The 25,959-nt window shown below is 38.6% G+C and overlaps 1 protein-coding gene across 3 annotated transcripts in view; it reads right to left on the reverse strand.

The window, feature by feature from the left end:
* The window catches only part of opn7b (opsin 7, group member b), an 82,101-nt gene extending 59,757 nt beyond the window's left edge, over positions 1-22,344 (reverse strand). The window contains exons 1-2 of one of the 3 annotated variants that reach the window (XM_005940264.3): positions 22,192-22,344; positions 22,017-22,112 (exon numbers count right to left, since the gene is read on the reverse strand). The gene's annotated coding sequence lies outside the window, so the exon portion shown is untranslated. Of the gene's footprint in view, positions 1-13,891; positions 14,000-22,016 lie in introns of all 3 variants that reach the window. The other 2 variants (XM_042227875.1, XM_005940263.3) reach the window with 2 other exon arrangements.
* Between the last annotated feature and the right edge of the window lie 3,615 nt (positions 22,345-25,959).

Below are 25,959 nucleotides of genomic sequence, written 5' to 3' on the forward strand. Positions count from 1 at the left end.
TTACTGTAACGCTTTACTTAATAACGCGTTAGTCCCAACACTGGTAGTAAATGAAAAAAATTGTAAATTTACTTCCTAAATTGTAAGCAGTAAAATGGAAAATCACAGAAATCTATAAATTAATTATCTTGGTGTATTGTGAATGGCTATGGGGGAAGTCCAAAATTTGTCCTACTTCATATTGTCCGAAGCCATCCAGCGGACCAAAATTGAATCTTTATCAGACCAATTCTGACCCCTGGACACTAGATTTGACACCCCGGCTATTCACCCCTAAGAAAAAGATTATGGAAAGAGGACACCTTTATAATAAGACACAAGACAAAAATATCTCATACTTGATGGAACGTATACCTTTACGTGTACCTTTATGTACTCTCGAGGGAGACTTGATAAGAACACTGCATATGAAGGATTCATGCATTCAGGCTATTGTTTAACGTCCACATGGGAGCTGAACAATAGGTTATACTGTGTCATAAGAGTTCAGCCAAAGGAGTGTTCTTGAACTATAATAGTTAATTCAGTCAGCTGATGACAGAATGAGGACATTAATGGGATCTTTTTTTAGCAGTATTACACAATCAATGACTTTATTCAATGATGTGGTTCTTTCCGTTACAAAGAAAACTCAAATCCTTGTTTGGCACAGTACTTTCTTCCCTTTTTCCAGAACCTTGGCACTGAATATGTCATACACTTTAAGTTATAAAATATGTATGATGATGTATGCGGTTCTGCTTCTCAACCGAAAACACTGACTTTCAATCAAAGCAATAAAAATATATTCTGTTGTAGTCAAACTGTCGAGTTTGTACTTAAAACTTTTTGGTTTTTTATTTTAAACTAAATGTCAGCATGCTAATATACACACTTTGCAATTATGCTGATGTTTACAGCAGGAATAGAGATTACAATGCATTTTGCATAGTGAAGATCACAAACCACAAACAATTAAAGCAGATGGAGTCATGGAGTCATGTTTTGTACACAACTTGCTATGTTCCATAGTGCTGGAAAGAATGCAGACCCGCTGATGGCTCTTCCTGAAAAGTCAAAACCTCTTTTAAGTTGTTCTTCCTGAAGGAAACAAAAACTTCTTTTTTCTTATTCTTTTTTGTGGGTTGCAACAGCAGAGTCATCTACCTCCATTTCACCCTATCCTCTTCTGTCACGCCAACCCTCTGCATGTCCTCCTTCATTACATTCATGTATCGTCTCTGTGGTCTTTCACTTTTCCTCCTTCCTGTCAGCTCCATTCTCACATCCTACACTTAAAACAGTCATAACACCTGAAATAAGATTTAAGTCTGCTTTTATTGTACAGTGCAGTGAAGAAGAGAAAGAGAGTGGGGGAAGAAAATAAAATAAAGGGCCTCGGGTTGGAGTCAAACCCTGACTGCCTTGCAACCCAAAGTCACCTGCTAAGCCTGTGAGCCCAGCCAACTCCCTGGAAAAAGGATATTTTAAGGGTTTTCAAGAAAATGAAATTTATCTGTGGGTAAGGTTGCAATTGAACTTAACTTTTAATTTATTTACATCTAGCTTCATACATTAAATATGAAGCTAGATGCTGAAATCCACACACAAATCGTCTGACAGTTATTATAATCACATTTATAGTTTATAAGCATTTTACCATGTTGGCTTGGCACATTAGAATACCAACATTGTCCAACACATAGTGCAGTGTCCCAATTCATCCTCTGGCAATGATAAAAGCCTGTGTTACACTTAGAGTACTGACAACCCACAAAAGATATTCCAGTTAAATTTAAAAAAAATCAGACTTGCTATGGTATAGTAAAAAAAAAACATATCAAAGGTCCCAGTAGCATTCTTCTCCTGTCCACAAAATGTAGAAAATTTCATAACAGTCTAACTAATAGGCCAACATTCCCTGGAGCCATGCCACTACACAAAAAGCAGAGGTGTCACAGTGTGCCTTCAAACAAACATCAAACTGTTTTCAGCCTAAACAGAAGGAACAACAACACATAAAGACAATCCTGTTAGTGTATCCAGCACCAGTGCTTATGAAGAGACAACTTGCCAGTTTGCAGTGTTTTCCAAATCTCATGTGACCCCAAAACAATGCATCCAAGTTTTGACAAAAATCGCCCACAGATACTGACTTTTAAAGGGGATTAGCTGGGAATTATATGACTGGTACTTTATGAGAGCTTAGGGAATCACACATAAGCTTAGGTATTAAACCTGTATGCTAAATATTTGATGTTTTCTCTACTTCAACCAATATATAACACAAATCGTCATATAAAAAAAGATGTATGTAAAACGTATGACTATAAAAACTATACAATTTTTACATTTTTATCCAGTAGTAGCTGTGTGTTTGGTGAGTATATACTTTAACAGCGATTTGTTCCCTTTGAAACGGCACAGCCGTACTATTCTCATGTTTCAGAGTGAAGAAGTAATTTATTATAGCATGCAGTGACCCAGAGGAAGGCTTACACTGAAGAATCTAATTTTGGTTAATCAAATGGCTACAATGGAGAAAAGCTACACCTCATTTGCATTGTCTGTTGGCTGATCCACGGTAATGGAGTGAAAGCTGCAGAACATGTGCATGCCAAAAAGCTTCAAGAGAGATAAAGTGCTGGCAGGATGCCAGTGTTTGCTCACACCCAGAGCTTGCTCATAAATGTAATTTACACCCACCTCGAATCAAGGTCAGACATCTATAAAAAAAATATTTCACCGATGTTTCACTTTTTATTTCAGACCCTTTCTAAACTCCCTTCTAATTACTTTACAAGCTGGGTTATATTCAAAATTGTGAGTTCCATGGCAAAGGAAATAGGATTTATGGTGACGAACAGCTTGACCCTGAATCTTGATATGAAACTGACCAAAGGAAATGAAGTAATTGATAAAGGGGGGGCAGAAGGGAAGAGATCATTAGACTGATTCAGTGGCAGATTATTTCTTGGACAGATGCTGACAGAATACTGAAATAAACACATTAAACTAGACTCTTGAGACTGCTCATTGAGTAGATTTACCAAAGTAAAGCCATTGACTTCCAAGCATTTGCTGTACCTTGAATTCAGGGCTGTAACCAGGGAATTACTGAGGTCCAGAATTTTGCCTCTTGATGCGTCATATTTCAAATTTAGCACCTGTTGTCCAATAAAAAATGGATAAGGCTATACTTCTAAAGAGACAAGGTCCTAGAGATGCAATATAATCAAAGCCAGAAATTTAGAAAAGTCTGAGGGACTTTATTTTACACAGTTTCCCACTTTAGCTGGAGGAGCTGTTTATGTAGAAACATGGAAGATGAGTGTTTTTTGTATAAAACAAGGAAATAAAGTAAACCTTAAAAAGTTATTTATTCACTTGAGATTTAAGTAGCTCAAGAGCAAAAGTTATTCAATGTCTTTGACCCTACTCATTCCCTCCTGGCATCTAAACCAACCAATTATCATTCCTCATGAGTCATGTGTCAACCTAACCCTCTAAATACAATCAAATTAGAGGCACTGTGGAACAGGACATAATTTAGGAAAATTCCTGTTGAGTCTTTTCAAAGTAAAAGCTATCTCAATCCAGATGGATTATTTACCAGGTAGCTGAGGGAAAATATATATCCACAATGACAATGTTACAGTTCCACTATACCTGAATAGAGCACTCACTCACAGCTTGTCACATACGTTGGTTAATAAAAAAAACGTTGAAAAACTTTTATTTAAGAAATTATAGTCCATTTCAACATAAAAGAACCCCCCCCTCCCCCACAAAAATTCTGTCATTGGTGATTGGAACACAAATAAGCTGTTGTTCCAATGTTAGCACGAGTCAAATCTTAAAACACTGGGTACCCTTTTTGCAATGTACAGTCCAATGGATTTCAGCAGAAGTCTATCAGATGTTGCCTTAGGCAACTGTTCTCTACTCGTAGTGTCAATGTTACAGTGAGTGTTGGTTAAAAGAAAGCCAGGAAAAAAGGCTTGCGTTTGTTCAAAGTTGTGACAGGATGCATTAAACTGAAACTATGATGCGTTTGGTTGTCTAGTGAGGAATAATTTCATTGGGAACAATCCTTTCATTCATTCAGCATTTGTATTCTGCAGCCCAAAGACCAGTCTGTAGTCAGTGCATCAAAGCAAAATTATTAGTGGCCATGAAGATCTGTGTTAGACAAAAACAATGTTTGCCTAGTTTCTTATTGAACTTATCTGACATTAATGTATGCACTGTTTTCATGTTGTGTTAAATGAAGATACTTATTACATATAGGGAGAGAGTTAAATGTCTGCAGGTGGATGGTAGGATGAAGGTGGAGGGGGTGTGAGAGAACTGTCAGATGGAGAAATTTGAAACTTTGCAGCCTAAAAACAACACCAAATTGTAAGGCCCGAAGAAACTGCATGTTACCTATGTATGATGCAGTGCAGCTTGGGATGTCTGCCTGAAAAAAATCTTCAGGCTCACTCCATTTTGAATATCCAAATACAAACTGTTTAACCGCCAAAATACAAGTCAATAAACATCACAAATGTAGTGTAGCGTTGTTTTTGAAACAATCTAAGAAGCCAAAGGAAAATAGATCATGTAGCTCTGACCTCTGTGTTACTGTTGTTAAGAGCTTTCACTACAATGTGAGGAAGTGATATTGCTGAAAAACTGATAGAAAAAAACTAAATGTCACAGCTTGCATTGGCAGACCGTGTTTAGGGTCGAAGAGGACCCAAATGCAGACACTTAGAATAAAACTATAATTTCACAAAAGGTAAGCAGTTTATTTGTGGCCGGGAAAAGGTACAAAGCAAAAGGCAGAGGTAAACTGAGGCAAACCTAACTAGAACTAAACTGGGAAAACTAAATGCTAAACACAATAGACAAAGAATAAAACCTTGAACATAATAAGAACCTGGACATGGAAAAACCTGGATAAATCATGGCAAGAACTCGACAGAGGACTTAAATACACAGAAGGGTAATGAGGGAAGTGGAAACACCTGGGGAAACACAGCTGACACAAATGAACACTGCTCGCACTACAGGCTTGCTTGTTGTTCCTAGAGTAAGTAGAATGGGAGGGAGAGCCTTCAGATTTCAGGCCCCTCTTCTGTGGAACCAGCTTCCAGTTTGGATTTTAAGATTTTAAGATTAGGCTTAAAACTTCCCTTTTTGCTAAAGCATATAGTTAGGGCTGGATCAGGTGACCCTAAATCCTCCTTTAGTTATGCTGCAATAGGCATAGGCTGTCTTTATCCTGTCTTCCTTCTCTCACCCCAACCGGTTGCAGCAGATGGCCCCGCCCCTCCCTGAGCCTGGTTCTGCCGGAGGTTTCTTCCTGTTAAAAGGGAGTTTTTCCTTCCCACTGTCGCCAAAGTGCTTGCTCATAGGGGGTCATATGATTGTTGGGTTTTTCTCTATATATTATTGTAGATCTACTGTACAATATAAAGCGCCTTGAGGTGACTGTTGTTGTGATTTGGCGCTATATAAATAAAATTGAATTGAACTGTATTGAATTGAACATGACGCCACAGAGGAAGCAAAACTAAACACACTGAACATGGAAACAAGACTTTCAAAATAAAGCAGGAAACATGGAGACACATGAACTGGAACACCCAAGCTTGACACAAGAGACAGAGAGAGGGGCAAGAGAGGAGGAGGGACACAGAGGAGAGAGACACAAGGGGAACCTACATAGACAAGGAGATAACACATGACAAACAGAAAAAGACTCAAGGAGACATGGAGATAACATAAACTAGACTAAACTTCAACTAAGATGAGCTAATAATAACCCCTGAACTTAACCTTATCTCATAAGTAATCAAAAACGACAAAATAACTCAAAATGCTGGGTCACAGACCCAGCCCCTTGACATAAATATTCCCCTTTGAAGTTGTCACAAGGCAGATGCTACTGTCACTCAAAGAGCACATTTATCCACTCAGATCTGATTATCTGTCTGTCAAGTTCAGTTATTCTCCACTTAATTCTCTGACTCTCTGACTATTCATAAACAGTAAATATATAAATTTGTCTTAACCTTTTAGATGCTGCAAACAGAGGATTCTCAATTCATGCTAGTCACAGAAAGTAGGAAGTAGCGGGAGATTATGAGACTTTGTGGCTCGGTCAAATGTCTCAACAGTTTTATGTAGATAAATAGAGTCTAAACATGTTTGACACTGTATCTGAACTTGTTATCAGGTAAACAAAACTAAATCATATTGACTATGTGCACGAGACAATGCTAACTTCCTGGTTTGAGACCGGATGTGGGGTTGTGCATTTCCGGTAGCTTTACTTTGCGGTCAATCGCTACTGCGAAGATATACTCCAAAATCATGTCCAAAACTCGAAAACGGAAAGATTGCGTTAAGTTACAAAGAGCAGAAGGTGGGAACACTCACCGCTGTTGTGTCATAAAAAATCTAATGATCAATTTTGACGTTTAAAGCGTTTAGATCGATCAGTTGTTTACATCACTCAACACAAGCAGAACTGCATTACTGCAGCAGAAGACACATCGTCCACATTCAGAAGCACATCTCTGTATAGTGACTGGTCTTATGATTTAAACAGGCAAATGTTCAGCATTCAAACTACAGGTGAAGAATAGTCAAACCAGATGTTTCCCCGTTATGTCGATATCAGCTAGTCAAGTACACACCTACACAGCATGTTAACAAACCGTGAAAAAAGCCACACAAAAAATGAATGATTGCTGGTAACGGTTTCTATACATTAGTATTTACGAAGGGTATGTTGTGACTTACCTTCAAAATTACAGCGGTCCCTCGCTATAACGCGGTTCACCTTTCACCTCGCTGTTTCGCGGATTTTTTAGTGCAAGTTTGCATCTTTTTTTACGTCACATTGTGTCCTGCGTCCTGATCGCTGCAGACGATCTCCTCCGTGACGTCTCTCCTGTACAGTACAGAATCGCTGCATCGATCGCTAGCAGTGTGACTCTGAAGTGCAGTACTGTATGTCCACGATGTCCACGAAACGTTTTGCACCGTCAAAAAATAAAATTGGCTACTTGATTTCACCTATCGCTGGTTATTTTTAGAACATAACACCCGCGATAAACGAGGGACAGCTGAGAAATATAACATTTGAATCCCTTTTCTCTTTTGCTCTGAGGCGCGGGGAAAAATATCGACAAGTCGATGAACATCATTTACAGATATATTGGGTAAATGCCCAAGACATCTATAGAAATGTAAATCGCCGCTTGATTCATTCATTTGCTTAACTTGTTTTGGACCTTAAACCAGGAGCGAATAGGACACGGGAAACAAAGCCCCCCACAGGAGTTTCCGCACCGGAAGTAGCATATGCTAATGTGCACATAGTCAATTAGTGTCAGTGTTATTTTATATTGAATTGTAGCCTCATATGAATTTTGATCCATCCATCCATCCATTCGCTTCCGCTTATCCTTTTCAGGGTGGCGGGGGGCGCTGGAGCCTATCCCAGCTGTCATAGGGCGAGAGGTACGCGCCAGTCTGTCGCAGGGCTAACACACAAGGACAGACAACCATTCACACTCACATTCACTCGCACATTCACACTTAGTGGCAATTTGTATTATCTAATTAACCTATCCCCATAAGCTGCATGTCTTTGGACGGTGGGAGGAAGCCGGAGTACCCGGAGAGAACCCACGCAAACACGGGGAGAACATGCAAACTCCACACAGAAAGACCCCAGCCTGATGGTGGAATTGAACTCAGGACTTTCTTGCTGTGCGGCAACAGTGCTAACCACCGTGCCACCGTGCTGCCCATGAATTTTGATATGAATTGGTTTTTTGTATGTATGCGTTGGCGTCCTAAATGGTGCACAGCTCCAAGAGACAATGGATTGATTGGAAACATTGTATACAGTGTATATAAATGGCATCAATGACACACATATTCCTATCAATGCCCCAATGATACTGCACCAGCCAAAAGCAAATAGAGGGGGTCGCACTCTATTTTCCTCCAAGCCATTGTCACAAAAGCAAACTCCACAACCTCCTTTACCATCATTTGCGCCATGAATGTGCTGTATTTCTTGATCCCTAAACTCCCTAAAGTGTTTTTGCTGATCACAGGTTCACAGATTTGTAAGTGCATTGCTTGAATGATGCTATATTTTGTTCAACTCACCCTTCCACAGAAATGCAAAAGAGAAGGTGGCAGTAAAATATGAGTCTCTAATGCCGGGCTCACACTGTGCGATTTTGTCAGTCGTGCGATTCAGCTCCTGTTCAAACTGTACGATTGACTCGCAGGGGTTAGAAGTTCGTAGGTCACGATGCAGGGTCTCACACTATACGACCCGATGCTCGGATGTGACCTGAGTACTCACACTGTGCGTCCATAAAATGAAGGTTATAACAGAAATTCTGTCGCTCACTCTCCCTCTCTGTCTTTCACTCACACAGACACACCAACACCATCAACTTTGCTAAATTGCTAATGAAAAACATTGATCAGGCAGCTGTGATTGAGTAGCAATGTCTATCCAACTATTTTCACGGTTGTTGTGGTCGTGATAATTTTGTGAGGCCACATCGAAAAGGCTCGAATGAGCTTTCCAAAGTTCTACAAGTGCCTCCATCGCTTGTGTCCAGATCACACGCTGCACTGCCATGCTGCGCCGTCTTTTTCGCTGACATTTGTGTTTGCGCGTGCGCAGTGTGAGAAACTGCGGTGACACCCTCATGATGGTCGCGAGGATTTCAAACAGGTCTGAAATCCTCACGACCAAGCGATTGATGATCGGAAGCTGGTCATGAGGTGTTAATCGCTTCTCGTTACCCCACGTATACTACACGATGCACGACACACGATGAAGGCCAAAATCGGGCCGATCGCCAAAACGGTCGCACGACTCAAAAATCGCCTCATAATGGGCCAAAAATCGCACAGTGTGAGCCCGGTATAATATGAGATACTGGAGGTTGTATTCTTGTCTAAAATATACTCTTTATTCAGTGACTTGTATTTTTACAGTATTTTTTTTGTTTTTCCACTATATAGAATAACATCATAAGAATATATCAGTCACAAGCTTTGTACAACAAACAATGTTCACTACACAAGACACACCGTGAAGGAGTATTTTTTTCTTTTACTTTCTCGGATGCCTGCCGCTGTGATGGTTTCTGGATCCTGGGCCATCGTAAGACCTCAGGCACCGGCGGCTTGGTGTATTTTTAAGCAGCCCTTTCTTCATCACACCTTTCTACAGTTCTGACAGTTGGCTAGCTTCTCTCTGTGCTACCTTGATCTTGGCCATCATGGGGGTTACTGCTGCTGGGTACTGTTCATCTTATTGCCAAGCTTCTCAAGAATCACTGTTGCCTTGGTGTAAATCAGCTCCTTTGGTTTCAGTGATGGATTGGCCTTAAAGCAGCATTCACATCTTCTAGTAGGCTTTCAGAAAGTACTTCATGTAGTCTTGGTAGTATATAGACTCTTTAAATAAGTAAATTGTGAAATTCTGATACATTGGCAACAGTGACAGATTTCAACAACTAGAAATTACACCCCTGCTGCAGGTGGTTTTAGCACTTCTATGAATTTCTACAATTTATGGGTTCCTGGAGAATTTTGGCGTGATGACATTTATAACTTTTTCCTGTGAACACTAATTAATTTTTGCTGCCTCGTGTCAAGAATTAATCATAAAACTTAGCTGACGTATGACTTCTCCAGGCCTCTGTAGCACTTTCATGTCTCTTATCTTTACGGTATGGTGTGAAGGCTTTTTAATAATATTTTTTGTTCTGGATGTTTTAGATTAGGAAGACATGAAGTCCTGAGTACCTTTGGTAAATGCCAAATCATTAGGTACAAATAACTAGGTAATCCCTGAAACTGCATAACTTTTGGAGCATTTATGGTCAGCAGGGATATTTTTTATGAGTAATTTTCTACAAAAACCTTGACGTCAGGGTTTTGTAGAAAGGTTTTGTAGTTTGCTGATAAGCTGTTGATGTCATACACCAAAAGGATCCTGCCTTATACATTATACAGTACATCTTTGTGATTTTCAGCTTTTATTTTTATAGCATGAAAACAAGTATTTTTAGCATATTGGACACAGGCAGTCATGTTTTTCCTAAACGGTGTAGTCTTTTAAAACCCTATTCATGTGAGTGGAACAGCCAGTGGAAGCTGTTTTTCCTGACCTTGAAATGCATTTTTCCCTTGTAGAAAAATACATGTGTTGATGACTGTTTTGTGCCATTAGGATGTCCAGTGCACAGACTGGAGGTGCAAACAGGTAGGAGGTTCATTCATATCAGCAGGTACAAAGTGAGTTATTTGTATATTGGTGGAACATGTCTGTTGCAGTGTGAGTTTTTCAACAGTTGGGTTATTTTCAAATTCTGGTTCTTTATCTGAAACTGGTGAGCATCATATTACTACATTTTTTAAAGAATTCAGTGTGTCACCCTCAGACCTGACACAAATGAGGTGGTTATAGGTTGATAGAAGGTGTGGGGTGGTACTGGGGATTTGGATCTGTGTCAGACATGAAAAGGGAATGGCAAGAGGGAGAATAGCACAGAGATGTAATGTAATCTTTCAGAGGAAAAGAATGTGAGAGATGAAGAGGCGACACTGTAAGATATGTGGACTGTTCTACTAACTGCTTGTCTGAATCCTAAATGAATCACCTCGAAGTTTACGGCAATGGAAAGCCTGTGTGCATAACGCATGTGGGAGTTTGCAGTGCACAGAGTTTCTCCACCTGAATCTGGTATTCTTGGTTTTATATATTTAATCTTGCATAGGTGTTGCTGATGCTTTGTTCTGAATGACTGGAGGGAGGATTATGAAAGACAACAAATGGGTACTTCCCATTTTTGTTGCCATGGATGCATCTTGGGAACAAATTTGTTGCTGTTGCAAATTGTTTTTACTTGAGTGATTGGACTTGCTTTTCTTTGAAGATGGCAAAGTAGTAAATATTTAAATATATCCATATGTATGTGTGCGTGTGTGTGAGAGAGTATTTCTGTTTGTGTGTATGGATATGGATTTACAGATAGAAGAGAACTGAAAACCAGACAAAAGACACATACTAAAAGGATGCTACATGCTCCAGCTGTAAAGACATGATAATCAGTTCTAAATCCAACAGTGTGTTGATTTTGTTATACTTGCTGGCTAGGTTGTTGGATATGTCTATTCAGCTTGCCAACTTAAATGTGTTTGCCTAACATTAGTGTAGGCACATTTTAATAATCACATATAGACAATATATGACACACGCTATATGAAACACAGTAATATAGTTATTGTATTGTAGCTTCTTAAGTGTGGGAGATTACAGCACCATATTTAAAGAGGAACAGAGACAGACATCTGGCAAGTATGAACACAACCTATTAAATTACCAATATAACTGAGTGTGCAAATGTGATGGAATTTAGCACACAGGTGTGTGTGTGTGCGTATGTGTGTGTGTGTGTGTTTATTTATGCATTTGCTAGTGTGCTGGTGTATGTGTGCAAAATCATGTTCATGTTGTCCTTATAGTCTAAGCTGAGAGTGACAGCCTCATACATAATGCATTAAGAACATGAGGATAAGGATAGTTGACATTTGGTTGCTCGTCATTTAGGATATTTCTTCCCTGGGGGACACTACGCTCTCAGATAATCACACATGGGTATTAATGCACACACACACACACACACACACACACACACACACACACACACACACACACACACACACACACACACACACCCGTTGCTGTACATAAGCCAAAGTATAAAGTATTTCTCATCCGGGCATCCGGGTACTGTAAATGGCAGATGTTCAAGTCAGAGTCAAAGGCTGGATTCAGCTCTGTGTAACCGTATTAAACAATAGCTGATTAAACAGCTTAAAGCACAGTGTGCATGCAGCATGGGCTCATGTGTCTACAATGCTTAGTGAAATGTGAGAGTTACAGTCAAATATGTATAATTCAAGCATTTTTAATTCTTATTCTTTGGTTGCAATTACGACACAGTTACATTTTTTTTTCATTTTTATAATATTTGTCCAGAATGTAAAGTGTAGCCACACTGCATCAGTTATGGTATTTAGAACAGCATGTTACATAAGTTCATGTTGTCTACTGAAGCATATACAGTACATAACACACATAACTCGGTGACACAGACATGTAGGAAGCAGCTGCGCAGCCAGGGCTTACTGCTGCAAGAACACTTTTATTTTTAAACCGTCTGTTTATTTCATCAAGAGGAGATCAAATGTGGGGAATGATATGAGCATGTCACAACAAAACTTAAAGAGCTGTCTGAACATTTTAGATTTATGTTTGTCAGTCATTTACCGGTTTACTGTTTTGTATAGTTAACTAAAGCTGTGCGTTGGGTGAACACTTTTGATTATAGAGTTATAAGGTTAAAGTTTGTGCCAGAAAAGATTTTTATTTTCAACCTTTGACTCACCTGAGTTAATCTCCTTGTAATGTGAGTAAATTTAATTTTAAAAAGGCAACACAGCACATGAATATTGTGCCACTTGCGATAATGTCAATATTGCACCATACTAAATACATCAACACTTAAGTTGTGTTCGCGCCGAGGGCAATTTTTAATAGCCAGGGAACTTGTGACTATGGGCGAGAGAACCACAAGAGAAGGGAAGTGGGTTTGGAGCTGAACTCGATTAACAGGTGAATATCAGCTTCAACTCAAGTAGCAATTTTGCTTTTCAAAAAGAAAACTATGCTCAAGAAAGGCTGTAAAAAAAAAAGAAAGAAAGACAGAAAGAAAACAAAGGCTGTACAACAAGCCGAGGAATTTCAGAAGAGAACGGTATACATGCGAACGGTGTGACGCACTGTTTAGAGAAAAAAAATGAAAAGATACCCTCCACTAAAGGTGGTTATAGTGTGAGCATTAGCCTGAGAGTTAAACGCCCTAATTTGACACAGTTGGGTATTTAAGGCATTTACCATTGTCATAATTAGTACCAGTATAGTCTGGTACTATTTGCCCTCAGTGAAAACTTTACCTGTGACATCCTCAAATCCCAATTAATCTCTTAAGCCCCAAGCCTACCTGATCTCCTGCTTTTTGCCCCCGTATCAGGGGGCGTTGGGGCTTAAGAGGTTAAAAATGATACCAATTAAAGAAACATGAAAATTACTTCTGTGCTGTTTAAACTCTGAAATGACTGTGAACACAGAAGCTTTTTTTTTTAATGTTGTACACAGACCATTTAATGTGGGCAATTACTGTGGCCACAGTCTCAGCCTGGTAGATAGAATTTAATTCCACATCACATGATCTGTTTTTGTAAAGCTAGCAAGCAAGACTGTTTTTTCAGCCAACTTTATGAACATTGTGTAACCTGGAAATTTTTGTATAATAATTTCAATATAAAATTGAATATACGAACATACCAAAAGCCACTAAGCAGCCACTGAAATTCCTCATGGATTTCTTAAATTCACTGACTACAGCAACCATTAGGTTAACAATTCACAGTATAGGACTGACTGAACATGTGAGTCTTTATACTGCAGGCAGTAGTTGGCTGATGCTATTACTGTAACTTTATCCATAGCAGATTCTGCAGAGTTTTGGAAAACTAAACCCATAACCAATTTGCAGCTACACAGCTGAGTAAAAACATTCTATTTGGACATTTAACTCTGATTAGCTGCTCCTAACAAAACAGCTTAAATGGTTCAATGCTGGAAATTACACAATTCTAGGGGAAGCAAAAAGAAATTGCTAATGTTTTGATGAGAAAGGGAGAGAGCAATTGGCATTATTTCTTTATTCAGGGAACCATTATGATCTGATTTTATGCTGAACGTGAGCCTGTGAAACAGCAGGGCACAGTCAAAGGAGCTGGTTACCTTGCTCAGAAGTTGGATTCCGACTGTTGCCTGCAGCTCTTCATCTACACCTCAGTGTGGAAGGTCCTTCTTGTTCCACTTCACCCTGCATCATCTTAGACTGATTCACTGTTAAAATTGTAGAAAATGCCAGTTTTTTTGTTTTGTATGCAGTTTCAGTGATATGAGATCGCTTACAAACACACTGCAAAGTTTCCCTCTGACTACTTCATAATACAAATGCTTTTAAATATAGCTGTTGTTAAATGTGTTCAGCATGATTTCTTTTGAAATCCTGACTGTTTAATTAGCATGACTAAAAACATTTTGTATGAGGGACTTCAGCTTGTAGTACTGTAAATTTTGCAGCATGTTTATGATAGCAGCATATTCTCAATCACCCTTTGGCAACAGTGTAAGTCACAAATTTTATTTAGTCAATAATTTAATTTTGACATTTTAATTAAATTTCATTCATTTAGTTTTTTTATTTAATACGTATTTAATCGTAATTTGCAAATTTAATTTTAAAGACTTTAAAATTAATTAATTAGTTAATTAATTAATTTTTTAAAGAATTTAGTTAAAACTCTTTTCTCATCCAGATAATTTCAGGCAAGGCCTTGCATAAACAACATACTGCAGCCTTTCGCCAACTGAAAATATCTGGTGGCATTTGCATGATGAAACAAATGGATACAGCTGGACTGTTGAGCAGCTAGACTTCTCTATCAGAAAATAATGGGACAACATTCCTCTCCCAAAAGTCCAGCAGCTGATCGCCTCAGTACCCAAACATTTACGTACTGTTGTTAAAAGAAAAGGGGAAGCTAAAGATGGGCAAACATAGCTCTATTTTTGAGACATGTTGCCGTCATCAAATCGAAATGTCCCTACTTTTTTTTTTCTTTCTTCAAATGGTGCATTCTCCCAGTTTAAACATTTGACATCTTAGTCACCCTTTCTATTATTGCTCGGTAATAAAGTGGTAAAAGTAGGGTAACAAGGCAAAAATGAAATCTAAATAATTACAGCTCAATTACCAAAGTAATAACCACTGAATATCCAAGTATCGTGGCAGCAACAGTGGTCACATTTGAGTAACATTACACTAAAATGAATATAATTGGAAAATAAAGGGCCAAAAACTGGGTGTAATAATGTGGCTGCACTGCTCGGTAATAAAGTGGTGATAGTAGAGTAACAAGAATGTCATAATGTGTGATTTCTAAGTTATTACCACTAATTACCTGTGGTAGTTTCTGTGTGATAAGCAGGAACCACAGGTGCAAAATTGCCTTTAAAGTGATGCACACTCACTATTGACTTAATTAAATCTAAAACCATGGTAAAAAAATAAAATGTTCTGTGTACTTTTTTTTTCAGCCATAGAAGCACATCATCTAACGTGTAAATCTCTAACATACACTGAATCAAGCAGTCTCCTTCTGTGTGTGTTGCTGTACTTTTTCTGAGAACCGATTATCCAGGCACACTGCTGGGGACTCAAGTAAGTGCACCCTGAAGTTAGAGGTCGGCGGTCTCATTTTAGGTGCCTTTTCGCTGTTGCTAGGCAATGGGTGTAGCCTGTCACTCTAGTTGCTAGGCATCATCACAATCAAAGGCAAATTATTTCATGTGATGATGTCACACCTAGTATTGTAGGATATGGTAACTCAGAGAAGTGATTTTTTACTAAGCGTTTTAAAGAACCATTACTACCTCAATGAGTTGTCACAGCTACTGTCAAATTACAGCCACTCAATGTCAATTGTTTTATTGGCGGGCATTTGACTCTTGCCTTACACAGTGTATATTCAGCTTTCAGAGTGTTAACATCTGATGAGAAGCAAGAAGTGCAATGTGGTTGCCTTCAGCAAACATTAGGTGTAAAAATGCATGCAAAATATTACCAATTCAATAACTGATATTCATTGTAGGTTGGAGAATTGAGAGGCTTTTCCTTGTGTTTGTTTTTACTTGAGCCCGCAGCTGCAACAGAGCAGATAGTGAGAAGCAAACATGATTTCCCCATGCAGCAAAAGTAAAAAGTCAAGACATGGTTAATGAATCACTTTAGTAACTCCAAACTGGATTCATTTAATTAATGCTGTTAAACTGCATTCCTACACACAAGTTGCAGATTAGGACACTAAATTGCAAAGAAATGCTTCTTTGGACACACTAAGGAAGTCAAGAAATTGTGAACTTTTATTAGCTCTTTGTGTTTGTCCTTAAAATGCAATTTCATATGGTCCACATACAAAGCATAGAGTAGAGATAGTGCTGCGTACAAGGAAAAGCTAAGGATTTCAAATGAAGTAGTCTATAAATAGACTAAAGAGAGAAAAAAAAGGGTCTTTTTGATGTAAATTGGGGTTCTCAGCCGTTCTGTGTATTTGTAATGTATTAAACTCTCAATGTGGTAAGAAACTAATGAGAATGAAAGCAACAAGTGTATTGTGCTCTTCGGTGTCACATTATCCCTTGGGCATGTCCTGTGATTTCTGCTGATTTGTGCTGGGAAGAAGGGGAAATCTTTGACAAAATTGTTATGGTCTTTAGAAGCTCTGAGATCAGACTCCAGCTAAAAAAGCTCTTTGTAGAAAACTATGTGCTTTACACTTTTTCTGATTCTCATAATGCCCTAAGCAGCATTTTCCAACTTTCTGTTTAAGACATTCTTGAATGAAGCTGGGATTTGTGATCTGTTGTTTATATGGTTTTGTATTGGGTTTTATTTATTTTTGTTTTTTAATTTGGAAAAGCAGTGAAGAGCAGTGTTATTGGAGGGCCAGATATGTAAACGATTTATTTTATTGATCCTGTTATTTGGTTTTAAGCCTGTAAAATTTCATATAAAGGATAAAGATTATAAAAAGACTCTTTGAATTTTTTTAACAAGCGATAAATAATTTTGACCTTTATTACTTTGACTGTAAGATGATAAATATTATTGCTGCATTAGACCAAACAGAGTAATAAAAAAAAATAAGTTGCCGTTCTATCACCCAAGACTTGGACTGATTGTAATAACACAAAAACACTGCACAGTAGACTGTCCGTATACACTGTAACTGACTAAATGCAATTATAATTCAATTATACCTACGTAGTTAATTATGGTAGAAGCATATTAAGATGTACTAATACATCAACTACTAACAGTAGATTATCATTTAATTTCCTGTCAGATTCTCAAACATTCATTCTGCATCTTCATTAAATGTGCAAAAAGATGAAATTCAAATGACAGACATCAAGTTAGCAAAAGTAAATGAAACATGATTTAGTTGGCCCACAGCCACACGCTTGGTTTTACAAGTTAATGCAGTGGTTCCCAAATTCTTTTTTGCTGGGCCCCCCTTTGTTTTACAGAAAAATGTTTGCGCCCCCCCCCCTGCGCGCGCACACACACACACACGCACGCTAACACTAACGCACGCTAACACTAACGTACGCTAACACATCCTACAACCACACACACCCATATTTTGATCAATTGCGGTTTATTTCACACCTCAAATATTTAGTAAACAATTAAGCAAATACAAGTAATCTGCAGGTAGTAAGAAAATAAACTACTAACTCTTTTACGCTACGTTCGCACCTACACGGGTATTTTTGAAAACGCAGCTGTTTCATCCACACGTAAACGGCGTTTTGAATCACCGAAAACTGAGATTTTTTAAAACTCATTTTTTGCGTTTACGTGTGGACGAGGAATACAGAGTTCGTCATGCAACGTTAAAGGTATGTGCCTTTTTTCACGTCAGCTGTGCGCCACGTTATTGTTTACATGAGAGGAATTAATGGCAGATAGTCAGATTAACAGTATTTTGTCTCTATCTTCGGGTTTTACACGCTTACATATAAACACGCAGTTACTGTCCCTCCATTTAGAAAGGCAGAAGCATCACGGTGTAATTATTTTACGTGTACTTGGTTTTTTTTCTGTGTAATAATATTCAACATTGCTATCAATACATTTTTCAAAAAAAATGTCTCTCTGTGCAAAATGAGTTTAAAAACATAAACAGCTGTGGGATCCTGTTTGGAGAGCCAGGTGAGTGCTCCCGACGCAGGGAAAACCAATTCTGCAGGGGAGACCTGGCACTTGTGCAGGTGAAACCAAAGGGCAGATATCCTTCATCATATTTTCAAGTCTTTGGCTTAGAATGAAGTTGGTTTGGAAATATATTCTGCGATGCTTCATCTCCTGCTTTGCGTTTGTGTGGGCGCCCCATGCTAGCAGTGTCCAAGTGTTGTTTTTGGGGTTTTTTTCCCTTTTCATGCCCCCCCCCCCGCAATGGCTCCACACTTTGGGAAGGTCTGAGTTAATGGATCAATGAGCTTTTCCGCCAGTTTGTGTGTGAACATAATAACCACATGTGTGACTTTCCACTGGAAATATGATGAATCTTCATTCATAATGCACTCCTATACACCGTCAGTGACCTCTTCCACTTACATCTCACCATAAAAACAAGGGTAATAAGCCTTTTTTTGAGTGTGTGCGTGTTCATGTGTGTGTGCATGCCCTCTTTATTCATAATCAATGACGTAACCTTGACTATCGTTCTAGCATGCTAGCACTTTCCCCAACTAAATAGATTACATTAATTTGTTCTGGCAACTCTTCAACCCATTTTAAAGGAAAGATGTAAAATAACAGGAGCAAATAGAGTAAAAAGTAGTAGTCCGGAAACATCAGGACACCAACATGATGTAATCACCTTGAAGAAAGAGCACATGTGGTGAGTGGTCAATATAAAATATCACCTTCCTAATAGAAAGGTACTTGGGAGTTCTCCTTCATCTGCTCCATAAACCTGATTTATTGTGGACTCAGCCTTTCACACCCACTGGCACGTCACCGCAACCCGCCTTCCCTCCCACATTGATGTGGAAACTGATGCTTGAAATGACACCTCCATAAAGTCACAGAGTGCGACTAGCTGGGTTATATCATGGGTTATAAATAAATAAAGTCAGAGTCAGATGACACATACATACACGCATTCATCCACACACGCTAAACATGTACCACAAATAGGTGTATACTTTCATAATAAGTAGGGCATCAACCAGCAATTATTATGAGGATCTTAAATGTCAGAAATGAAAAACAAAAAGATTCACCATTCACTGAAGTCAAAGGGATGTCTTCATAACTTCATGTTAGACCTGCAACTAATAGCTCAATTTTTAAGATTAAAGAATCATTTGGTCTTTAAAATGTCTGAAACAAAAACAAGGTCACAAAGATCTTTGAGGATTCATAAAGAATTTCTGATAAGGCTGAAATTCTTGCCAGTCTGAACAAGACTTTCATTTTCTCTGATTCTCTTAACATTACTTATCAGATTCCCTCTAATGTTTGCTCTAATGATAATATTCTCAGAAGTTATTCCTTTAATTTTCTTCCAGAGACAGTCCCACAGGTGCATAAAGCCCTCAAACATTTGGAAGCCCCCAAGCCAGGAAGTCGGCAGGTCCTTTTAACCTCAAACTTTTACTTTTTAAAGCTAGCAGTGCTTTTGCCATATCTTTTTAACCCTCTCAAGGCAGGCGTTGCCGATTTGCAACAGTTAAAAACTAACAACCTGATTACCCCACATACATATTTTATTTGAGCTTTTTTTACTCAGAAGTACCACTGCAGGACTTGGTTGTGCATTAGCAACAAAAAGTTTACTTTGAGCCTGAGAGGGTTAATCTCTCTGTGGCAACTTATACAATTTATCCAGATAAAAAACAGCATGCAACATTGAGCTTTTTATTGACATCTATAAAGCTTTTGACTCTGTGGATCAGTTTTAAACTGAAGACTTGAAGACCCATGTAGGAAGGCTTTGAATAATATCCTGTTGGGCAGATTTCAATGCAATTGCCCAGAGTACCACTTCTAGCTTCCTGGGCTCATCTGAAGATGTGCCCCAGAAATTGGTCCTCGTCTCGGACTGATCTTTCTATTCATATTGATTAAAATATTTGAAATTCAAACGTCAGCTTTTTCACATAGAAGTCTACTTTGCAACTGCCTCTAGTCAGGTTGTTTAAGTCCCACTACAAATCAATACTCCACAGAATTCCCTGTTTGATTTAAAACCCTGCATTATTCTCAAATGCTAAACCTTCCACTGAAATTCACTGAAATTTTAATTTATCAGTACTTTTTATGTATCTCAGATATTTATCATGTTCATTTTTAAAATCACTACTGTGGCTACGTAGTGTTTTGTTTGCCTCTGCTGATATCTTATCAGTGGAGGCGTTTGTGGTCCTTGAATCCTTAACATTAATCTTTTCCCATGTCTGATCCTCATCATTACATATACAATTACCAGCTACTGACAGGTGAGATTAATTAATACTGTTTCAAAGGTGTCAGTTATGTGGAGGGGGTGGAAGCTGGGGTATATATCCTATTAGACACAGTCATTCCTTGGAGAGCTAAATGTGGGTAAGTGATAGGACCTAAGAGATTTTTGAAAAGAGACAAACTGTGATGGGTAGAAAGGGTCAGATGGCCATGTTCTGCAGAGGTTAGTGGAAGGAAGGAAAACCAATGCATAGGTGACAGGGATGTGGGCATAGTGATGTGCATTGGAAGTAAAGGCTGGCTCTGATCTCTAATGTTGTCACACTGCAAGAGCTGCTGAGGAATGGTTAGAGGACACACCAAAGACTTCTAGGCATTGACTTGTTTTCAGTTTGATGTATCTTCTGTGCTGTAAGAACAACCTTACAATGTGACTGCTGCTAAAGTTTTAGTGCCTAATGCTACAAGTTGCCTTTAGAGTCTTTGTTTGTTTTACAAGTCAAATATTATGCAGCTGGTTTGTACAGTATATAGCCTCCGTAAGTAATTAAATGTCTTTGCTTTGCCTGTCAGGCTTTTCTAGTCTAGCGATGCTGTGATCATCAAATTAACAGATGCACAAGCGGTTAGATTTCTCCCTGTGATACTTTTGTTTTTATCTTTAGCACTAAACACCTTTGATAAAGATTTTATCAAGCTGTGATTAAATTAGAGAACCAAAAAGCTTGAAGGCAATCACATTTGATTTAGCTATTTGGGCAAGCTTTTGCATCATACAACAGTTCAAGAAGGCATCATTGTAACTGAGCAGAATTGATTAGATAAAATCAAATCGAGTATTGTTTGGTTAGCTCATAAGATAACCAACATAAAGGATTTGTTCTTAGCCCATTAACACGAGAAAGTCTTTATTCACATTTGACCTTTCCGTGTCAAACTCTGATGGTAAACTCACCATAAAACACCAAAGCAAATAGAGTTAGACACACTGGAGTCTAAACATGAGGCACGCAGAGACAGAGAGAAATTCTGATAGATACAGCTGGCATTACTGAGGGAGCAACGTATCTTTGGTCAAGCTCCTCAGGGGAGACACTGATGATCCCTATTTATGTTTTATGAGAGTCTTCACTACAAGTACATTCACTGACACAATTTACAGACACATCAACCGGGAAATCCGAGTCGCATGTATGGCAGGGGTACATTTTGCTCCATGTTACTCAAGGTTAATCAAAGTTTAATAGAATCTTCATCTTATAAAATACACTCGGTGTACAGAGTAAATGACTCAAAGGTGTTTTAGCCATAGCTACTGTGATTCACATGACAGATTTAAAGTGACTTTAATTCAATAGATGATGAAACAAGAAAACCAAATAACTCAAAAGCATAATCTTTTAAACCTACACTTACACGCTCACCCAGTCACCTTTTATTGCTTTAACTCCATAAGGAAAAGAGTTACTCTTGGATGTAAGAACATATAGTAGGATTGTGTCTTCGTTAATTCGGTAATGTAAGAGCTTTGGGATTTCAGCACTTGATATAAGCAAGTCTATAAAAATGTGTGTACATGTTAAGCAGGTCAGACAATAAACAGTGAAACTTGAGCTTGGAACAAGCTTGGGACAAGCTCAAGATGTACTTGGCTACATGTAGTTTCTTTATTTTAAAAAAATATTATTCTAAATTTACAAAGCTTGTACAGCAATACTTTATAATCAGAAATTCAGTATTTGAGCAAAGAAACAGAAAAGTTGTACGAGTCTGGTTACAACACCAAACACATCCAGTCAGTAAAATAAATGATCTCCTTACCTTAATGAGAGGGTATGCCAGGGTTGGCTGGGGATCATGGGTGTTGAGTCAGGTCCAGTGCAAAGCTGGTTAAATCTTCTCACACGTGTGGTAGTGCTATGAAAACCAGTAGAGTTGAACATGCATAGCCACTGGTAAACTCTGGTGTATACTACGCGCTCAAGCGCTCCCTCACCGAGTGAGCACACAAGTCGTCAGCAGCAGCAGCCCGACAGCTGTGCTCGGGGAGATCCAAGAGTCGTCAGATAGAAACAGACATGCTGCTGCCTTGTGCTGCCGGTCTCTGCTCTCTCCAGCACTCTCCTCTGTCTCTCAGTCTGCAGCTCCCACTCTCTCACCAGTCTGTGTTGCTCTGCTCTGTCTCTCTCTCCCCCCTTAAATCTCGCTCTTGTACACACATGCATTTTCCACACTGCATCTGCTGCCTCGCTTTCTCTCACAAACACACACACATGAGTACATCTCTCTCAATTTTTATGTTCCAGCATTTTTCTTAACACATCACGTTCTCCTTGTAGTTACCCCAAATAGTCTTTAATGGTTTTAATGTCTCTATATTTTCCGATTCGTTCTAGTTACTTTTCCCTCTTTACAATCTCTCCTCCCAGTATTTTTTTCTGTTATCACATTTTCACTTTTAGCCCTAACCCTTGATGTACATTGAATTTTAGAGATTTAACATACTATACAGGAGAAAGACAGAGGCACTGAAGAGAGAAAGATGAAAACAGAAAGCTAACCGTGAGAATGCAAAGGCACAATGACACACGCGCACAAAATGAATATCTTGATGTGGGGAGTTCTCGGGAGTGGACTGGGGCACAGGTTTGACTTTGAAGTGCAACTGAAAGCAAAATGTCATGCTTAATGTTCGCTCCCTTAGCACAGTTTATTGCTACCAGCAAAGTCACACTAGTGTGGGTGCATTTGCTCCCCAAGTTGCTTGAATAGAATTTCACAAGGCTGGAGAAAAAGGGGTCCCAAAAGCTGCAACAACACAGAATTTACAGACCACACTAATTATAAACTATTTACATTTTCATACACAAGATAAAAATATGTCTCAGCTGGAGTTAAAACGCATGAAAATTTCAGAAGATTGTGTGACGGGGGTGTAAAGTGGGAAACGATTAATTTCCAGTGCCCCTTATTCAGCATTCATGGGTCTGAGCGAATGCATCTCAGCAATAGCAACATCACCATGTTAACAAAATCTATCCACATACAGGCAGATATATATACATCTGCCAAACTACTCTCTGTGCTACTTTTAGCTACAGCAGGTGTCTTCAGATCCGCATTTTACCACTAGTACACAAACACAGAAAGACAGACTGAAAACAATGCCGGCCATGCTGTCGCAGCTGGTTGAGATGTCGCATCTGTCTTCATGACTTGAATGTGTGACATGACATACTGATGGGCGATGGCATTACAGAATTTTTCCAGTCTTTTGCCCTTGACCCCACTTTTTTAATATGCATCGCTTGCAGTATATTGAAAATGTAGCTATGGTTATGAAAAAGATAATATTTCTCAAATTAAAATTTCATATTTAGTCTTTTTCTTTCAGTTCTTCGTCTTTATCATCTCTCTTCATCTTACCCTATTCCTAGCATCATCATGCTGTCACACCAACCCTGTGCATGTCCTAACAGTGGTAATAATTTAAAACAATACACTGTTGTGTGTCTCAAAAGGAGGCAGATTGTAATAGTTTTCCAGGCTTTCTGATGGTCTGTCAAAGTTCTTCAGTCCAGTCCTGTACCTCACCATTTTCAGATTCAAATTACTGTAAATGTAAAAAAGGAAGTGACTAAACAGAGCCAAAAAGATAGGGATAGATGCTCTATTGGTCTTGAACTGCTTTTTAGCCAGTGGTGTTGGCAATTTTGACAAAATTGATGGAATTATGAGTGCAGTACAGTCAGTACGGTCAGATCTCAGTCCACCATCCAGTACCATCTAGAAAACATCTGACTAGCAACAACTTAATTCTTGAGCATGACAGTGGTCCCAAACATACTGCAGTTAAAGCATACATGAATATAAAAACACACAACTGAGCAAAGTCTGCCTACCCAGAGTCCCAGGGACCATTATTTAAGCAGAGAATTGAACAAAAGGTCACGAACACATTCAAAACACTTCTGAAGAAGAGTTTTGAATGTCCTTCAAGAAGTCCAGAGAACTATACTTGAAGACTACGTATAAATATTACAAAAAAGCTTATCTAACAGAGTTCAGGCAGTGTTGAAGAATAAGGGTGACCAAACTAAATGCTGACATTGAAGTTATTTAAAATTGTAAAACCCTTGCTTTATTTCCATTTATGTCTGCACCTATTTCCCCTTTTCCTAGAAAAATAAAAATACATGAGGGAGGATTTTAGAGTTTTGCATACTATTTTGCAGAATAAGACAACTGTTGAAAGCAGAGTTCCTTCCATTGTAGATAGACATAGAGACAACACACAGTGTTGGACAGGTGCATACTTGACATATAAACTGTAACGACAGATGAGACAGGCTCTAGGTAACAAATGCTGAGTGCACACATGGTGATACCCCATAGCCCATCACTGATAGCCCATCTAACACAAGAATAAGGATGTGCAATTCTTCTCTAGTACAGGGCAGAAGAGGGGCTAACAGTGGCTACCTGTCACCCACAGCAAAAACGATCTGCATTTGAATCTTCTGCAGAAGGGCCCTTTGGTACGGAGTTTGCATGTTCTCTCTGTGCCATGGGTACTCTGGCTTCCTCCAGAATAAAGTGCTGTATGGGCAAATGTTTCTTGTAGTCTAAAGTCCTTTGAATGTAATGATTTATTTATGAATGAATTGTAAAGATTTGCATGCAGCGAAGGATTCCTGATCAATGAATTTTTTGTTTATTCTGGGGGAGCCAACGTCTTCTTCATCATTATCAGCACATTTTTTTAATTTTAGTACAAATACTTAAAAGTGTAGTAAAAGTAGTCAAAGTGATAAAGTACAGACTCTGAAATGTACTCACAGTAAAAAGTCTTTAGAGAACATTTCTACTAACTATTTTTGTGCAAAGAGAACAAACAAAAATAACTATTTTTGTTATATTAGTATTTGTCTCCACATCTAAACAGACTCCACACAGCCACTCTGCACCAGGGCAACACAATGTTTGGCTCTAAATTCAAGACAAGCTAATCTGTTTGTCCTAATGTTACATGTGAGCTCTAAATTTCCAATTTAACAGATATTGCAGAGAAGTCCTCAACTTTAAATGTAACCTCTCTTCTTCCTGTCCTGCCTTTCTTACATCTTTCACCTTCTGTGAGTGAAGCCATCTCACACTCTGTTCTCTTCCTGGGAAATACAGCACCTGTAACTTTGGTTGGCAGACAAACTGTGTGAGAAATTGCACAATTCTTTGCTTTGTTTCTGAAATTTGTTGAATTGTTTGAACAATTGCATTTTAAATTACCTGCCACTTAAAAAAAACATTGCTCTCTTTGTGCTCGCTCCTCTTCTGTAGTGCTAGCTTGTTTTCCTAATGAGTATTCACTATTTTCCACATTAGTACCTCCTGTTGCTAGCCTGTCACACAAACTATAACTGCTGTTGATACAAGATAATTACTTGGATACAAAAGTGGTAATTAATTGGTAAAAACTTACAAATTACTGCTCTCCTTGTTTCCACTTTATTACACCACTATTACCACATTATCACCGAGTTGTGTTGCCAGGTCCTTACTCGAATTAGAAAGTAATGTCACCACAAAGTCATGAACCCACAGTCAAAATATTTCCTTTCCACCTTCATTCCTGTCATTAGCTCAAGTGTTTGCATATAAAGAAAAATCACAGCCACCATACCCTGTTTATCCTCAGAATCTAGCAAACTAAGGATTTGATTGCTTTCCTGAGGAAGCAGGTTATTACAAATATACCATTTCATAT

The sequence above is a fragment of the Haplochromis burtoni genome, unplaced genomic scaffold, assembly GCF_018398535.1.
Source record: "Haplochromis burtoni strain Fernald_Lab_line unplaced genomic scaffold, NCSU_Asbu1 Contig_287, whole genome shotgun sequence".
In the NCBI taxonomy this organism is placed as follows: Eukaryota; Metazoa; Chordata; class Actinopteri; order Cichliformes; family Cichlidae; genus Haplochromis; species Haplochromis burtoni.